We start from the raw sequence: 5,983 nt of genomic DNA, 5'->3' as shown, positions 1-5,983 counted from the left end.
CCCGAGGCGGGGCTTGATCCCAGGACCCTGGGATCATGACCTGAGCCAAAGGCAGTCGTTTAACCAACTGAGCCACTCAGGTGCCCCTGTTCCCCTTTACTTCTAAACTTATAACAAGACTCATGTCCTAGAAGGCCCCAAAAGGTGGATGTACAAAGTGTGACCCATGAGGAGGTGAGTTATACTTCAAAAGAACTACTTGAGTTTTCTGATTTATACAGACAGAAATTTGGGGAGCATGTGTGGGAATGAATACTAAGGATGTGGGATTTCACCATTAGGTGAAAGGAACATGAATTTGGGTCAGGCCAAATTTGTTAATATGAGCTCACTCAGCAGAGATTCTGCAACTAATATTGCAGCTTGGGGTGTTAGAAAGGTCTCTAACAATTTGGTTGGTTGACTAAAACATGAACAAAAAGATGGCCCATCATGAGCAAGTTGGAAATACTAGAACTGCGTTGGTTTAATGTAGAGAAAGAGATTGAAAAGCTGAAGGAGATTGGAATGTTAGAGTGGATTTGTTATTTAAAACTTACCCACACTGGGAGGGTCCAGAAGGCATACCTTTCATCATGAGAAATCAATTTGTGAGGGAAACCCCCAACATCTTTGAAGAACTCTGAGATCACTCTTCTCTGTGGACTAGACTTACTTACAGTAGGAACTGCAGTCACTGAATTGGGAAACCTAGATGCAATGGAGGTAATTGGATCCCAGGTGGCAGCGGCCAAGGCAGTACTCAACTGCAAAGGCAAGATGACTGTGGTTACTATAATGGACAGCAGAGTCAAGCTAGCCATCAGAATACTCTGACTCACGGGCCTGTGGCATTGGCCAGTTACTTACGGTGTTCCCAGAACTGAAATAGATAGGAAGTCTACTATGTCCTCATTTGATCAGTATAAGCAGAAAGTTCTAGATCAAGTGAACAGAAGTCTAACCTGAACCACAAAACATAGAACCATGTTTCTCAGTCTATTCTCAGACTTAAGCCAGTTTACACAACCAGAATGAAGGGGAGGCTGGGTCTCCATGAGGAAGGATTTTGGTACACTGACTAAAATTTATACTGTTGATCTTTTCCCCAACCTTCCTCAATGAGACCTACAGCCTTTTACTAGGTTAACTGTGCATTGCATAAAAGGAAATAATCAGAACTTTCAAAGACTATTGGACGCTTGCTTGGACTAATTCCAGGAGACCCAGGATGTCCCTGTCACCCACCTATCAGAGTAGTGGCTTGTGGAAGTCAGGTGATCAATGGCGTTTAGCTCAGAACCCTCTCACAGTGGGCTTGGTGGGCCTCCAAACACATCCAATGCTTATTTTCCTTTTCTAGAATCTACAATTGGAATAGATATACTCAGCAGCTGACAGAATCCCCACATATGTTCCCAGACTTGTGGAGTGAGTGCTATTACAGTGGGGAAAGCTGAAGTGGAAGCTACTAGAAGTGCCTGTACCTAGGAAATAGTAAACCAAAAGCAATATCACATTTGGAGGAATTGCAGAGATTAGGGCCACCCATCATCAAGAAATGGAAAATTGCAGGGGTGATAATTCTCATTTCATTCTTCCTATTTGGCCTCTGAAGAAGATGGATGGATCTTAGAGGATGTAGGTTATTGTAACCATCTGGTGATGAGTAGTCCAATTGCAGTTGCTGTACTAGATGTAGTTTCATTGTTTCAGCAAATTCAGTACATCCCCTGGTACCTGGTATGCAGCTATTGATCTGGCAAATGCCTTTTTCTCCATTCCTGTCAATAAGACCAATCACAAGCAATCTGCTTTCAGCTGGCAAAGCCAGTAATACACTTTCATTGTTCTACCTCAGGGGCATATCAATTCTCAAGGCCCATGTCATAATTTAGTTTGCAGAAATATTGATTACTTTTCCTTTCCACATGGTCTATTACATTAATGACATTATGTGGACTGGACCTAATGAGCAAAAAGTAGCAATTACTCTAGATTTATTGGTAAGACATTTGTGTGTCAGAGAGTTTGACAAGTTTCAGACAAAATTTGACAAAAATTCAGGGGCCTTCTTTCTCAGTGAAATTTCTAGGGGCCCATTGGTGTAGGGCATATTAAAATATCTCTTTTGAGATAAGATTAATCTTTGCATGTGGTCTTTCCTACAACCAAAAAAGAGGCAGAAGGCCTAGTGGACCTCTCTGCATTTTGGAAGCAATGTATTCCTCATCTGGGTCTGTTACTCTGGCCTGTTTATTTTTGGCTAAAAAATAAAGATTTGAGTGTTGTCTGTATTTTGTATTTAAAGCCATGTACAAAGATAAAGACTTCAAGAGAAAATATGTGATAAAAACTGCAAAGAATATGTTAAAACTCTGAGGCACACCATTTGAAGGCTCAAAAAAGGAGAAAGCAAAATAAGTGAAACGAAAGAAAACCAGTAAAGAGTGTTAAAAAGAAGAGAAAGGTAGGAGAGATGCACAGATTGTTTGATCAATAATGCTTTATAAAATTAGGTAAATATAGTGCTGACACCAATAGACATGGGTTTGCCAATCTGGAAATCACTGATGTCATTTGAAAGCACAGTTCCAGTGTAGTGATAAAGGCTGAATACAAAATTGGTATGCAAATGAGTAAAATAATATTGAGAAGTAAAGACAGCAATAAAGTGTTTTCCAGAGTCTTGACTCTAAGGCTTTACCTACCTTTCATCTGAAATATCCCTGAAACTAATCTTGTATCCCCATGTAATGCACTTATGTTGTTACTGACGTTTTTAGTCTATGTTAACCTCTGTTCTTTGGACTAAGTATAGACATTTTGTAACCAATAACAAAAAGCCAGGCGATACAAGATCATTTTACTGAGTTTGGATTTCAACTAAGTGAGTCCTAGAAACTTTTAAACAAATACTTTCTAAACAAATAACCATCCTCACTTCTATTGAATAAATGGAATCATGGAATGATATGTAGAAACTCCCATTCTGTAAATTCTATAGTAATGTAGTAAAGTGGGAAAAAGACAGAACATTGAATCATAAGACATATCTTGGCTTCATCATGTATTAAATGCAATTTTAGGCATAAAACCTAAATTGTGAAACTAAATTTCTTCGCTTTAACTGTGAGAATGATTATGATAATCTATGCAAATCATAAGATTCATGTAAGATTTACAAGAGGAAAATACCTAAAACTTCATTTTTAATGTCACGTGCTATACAAATGAAATCTTTTCATTAACATCACCTGCTACTCCACCCTTTGATATAATATTTAAAAATTACAACATGCATAGAATTCTAGCAATAAAGGTGTAAAATTAGAGGTAGTTCCTGGTTTTGCATTATACATGAAGCTAAACTTCACATTCAAATCTAAATGAGAAAATTAAAATATTGATTAAAGAAGATGCAACATTAAGCATTTCTTTTCAAAGAACACCATAGAAAATAATTAATACATGATTGATAAACTGGGAGAATGTATGTTTAATGTTTAAAAATACAGAGGGTGGGGATTTTTGTCCATTTAATTTACTATTGTACTACAGAATTTTTTCAGATCTTATTTCTTATTTTTGCACGTCCTCAGCAAAGTTCAGAAACTTCACTTTTTTTTTTTTTTAAACAGACAGTCTTACTTTAATCAAGTTCCAGAAAGAGGGCACACTGCTTTGGAAAGCACTTGTCTCAGCAGAAGACGCAAGAGTGTGTGTAAAAGAATGTTTCTAGAAAATACCAAAGGCACGAAACATAACCCCAACTTTGCCTTCCACTTCCCCTTGATGCCACTCCATACCTTGGGTGGGGAGGCTACTTTGTCCAGCTGACTTTGGGAATGTCAGAGTGCTCCGTGAGGGTGTCCAGGTGTCTGTTGAAGTCCTCCACTCTCTGCTTGTGGGTTTTGGAAGCTTTCTTCAGGATCCTTTCCATTTGCCGCTTCTCCTGCATCTTCTCGAAGGCCGCCTGGGCCGGCGTTCGCTTGTCCAGGCCGCGCCGCTTCTCCTCGTTCTTTTTGCTCGTTCCCATCGCTTCCAGGAGTTTCGCCTTGTCTTTGTCCTTCTTTTTCTTCTTCCGCTTGGTGACGCCGAGCTCTGCAACGCCTTTTAGTTTCACGGGCCCCTTTTGAACCTGCTCGTACGCCGCCATGATGCCACTTGCAGTTCTGTAAGTAAACTGCCCAGAAACTTCACTTCTTATGCTTCCATCCTTAGTTGTGATTTAAATTTCAGGTTGGCCTTGTAATCACCTTTCTCATCAGTAATTCTTCACACTTTGTTTTCTTCCACCTTTTCCATTTATTCTTTATGAAAATAGGAAGGATAGTCTTGATTTAAGGCAAAAGCTAAGGTCTAAAATGAAAGCTAATCATGGGAAATACATTTTTCTACTTTCCCTGAGATCAGTTTTGTTCTGTCACTTCACTAAAACTTAGTATCATTAAAAAATTCTATTATCACCCAGCCCCTTAGAAAAAATTATTTTTTCTTATGCTGAAAAACTTTTCCAAGCTCTGCTAAAGCAGTCATGAATAGGATAGAATCCTTGGATTTTATATCTATGTGAAGCCCATGACTCTTAACATAGGACTAAGGAATGTACAGTAGAAGATGCTACTTAAGAAGTGTTGAGTAAAATGTATGAATTGCAGTGGTTGTAAAGGAAGAAATGAAGATTATAAATATAGCTTTTAGGGAACAGCTGTGCAAAAGTTTTCTGTAAAATATATCCATGGTAGAATATTTGATCTATTGAGGATGAGATGTTAAATAGAAAACTTAATATAAGTATTTCTAATCTGTAAAAAAAAAAGAAAAAGAAAACTGTTCTTTCCAATCTTTTATATTAAAATTTTGCATTTTTAGTACCCCAAAGAAAATTTATTTTGTCCACTTACTATGTTTGAAAGCAATAGAAATTCATTTGCAAACATTTGTTTTCATATTCCCCTTTAATCTAGCCCTAAATATTCATTTTTCTCTCTGCTTATCTAAATTGTAGGCATACTGTAAGGGAATTTCTTCAGACAAAATGAAGGTATTTTGTGTGAGAAAAAGATTGAGTCATCAAAGACATCCTCTGTGCTAAATCCCCCAAATTTCATAATACCTTGAGTCAGTGTCTTTCTTCCGTCTTCAAAACCATTCTTTGAGAAGCAAGTAATTCTAAAGGACTCTACTAGATCCGAGTAAGGCAAACATATAGCAAACATTTTCTGGACTGAACTTAAAGGCATGTTCTATATTTCCCATTCTTAAGAATTCAAATAATAACAACAAAATTGTATCTACGTATTTGTTTGTAATCAACAAACAGCTTGCCTGAACTGGGATGGTTGGAAGGTAGATATGTAAAATTAAAATATTTAAAAATCTTCTTTCTTTATTTAAAATTAAAAATGAAGTATAGCAAAGTTTTTTTTTCTTTCTATTGCTGTTGCAAGAGATCATCACTCTGTATCTTTTCTCAAACATTAATTAATAATGCGACTTAAGTTTATTTGGATTGGCCACATGATTTTGATATGTTCCACTAACATTAAATCACCTTCACTAGGTTTGGAAGGATGATTAGGAATTAATCAGGCAAATATAAAGTATAGTATTAAAGTTGCAAGGAGCAGCATAGGCAAGGGCTTGGAAGTAAGATATCCATTTGGTGGGCTTTAGGAAAGTAAGCATGATAGGAACTTATTTTATGAAGGAGTGTGGTACATAATAGCACTGGGGATTTGTTTCTTTCCATATGATTGAGAACTTTATGTGCCAGATATGCAGAATGTTCTGGGAGAGGAGACAAAAGGATGGAAGACAACAAAACTATTTTTTTAAGTTTATTTTTTTTAGTAATCTCTCTACCCAATATGGGGCTCAAACTCAACAACCCTAAAATCGAGAGTCACATGCTCTTCAAATGAGCACCCCAAAATCAAAACTATTTTACACTAGAGTTGTATATAGGGTGGAAAATAGGGAATACCTGAAAAGATTACAG

At 37.1% G+C, this 5,983-nt stretch overlaps 1 pseudogene across 1 annotated transcript; it reads right to left on the bottom strand.

Moving 5' to 3' along the window:
* Positions 1-666: 666 nt before the first annotated feature.
* LOC114221696 (protein FAM32A pseudogene) lies at positions 667-4,197 on the bottom strand (annotated as a pseudogene). The gene is made up of 2 exons (XR_003611793.2): positions 3,789-4,197; positions 667-746 (listed from the first exon to the last, which is right to left on the bottom strand). The product of XR_003611793.2 is annotated as a protein FAM32A pseudogene (transcript).
* Between the last annotated feature and the right edge of the window lie 1,786 nt (positions 4,198-5,983).

The sequence above is a fragment of the Eumetopias jubatus genome, unplaced genomic scaffold (genome assembly GCF_037043125.1).
Source record: "Eumetopias jubatus isolate StellerSeaLion01/CBP00866 unplaced genomic scaffold, mEumJub1_p1.0 scaffold_8, whole genome shotgun sequence".
Classification (NCBI taxonomy): Eukaryota; Metazoa; Chordata; class Mammalia; order Carnivora; family Otariidae; genus Eumetopias; species Eumetopias jubatus.
Note: the sequence above shows the minus strand (reverse complement) of the source record. Positions and strands in the feature narration are given on the sequence as shown.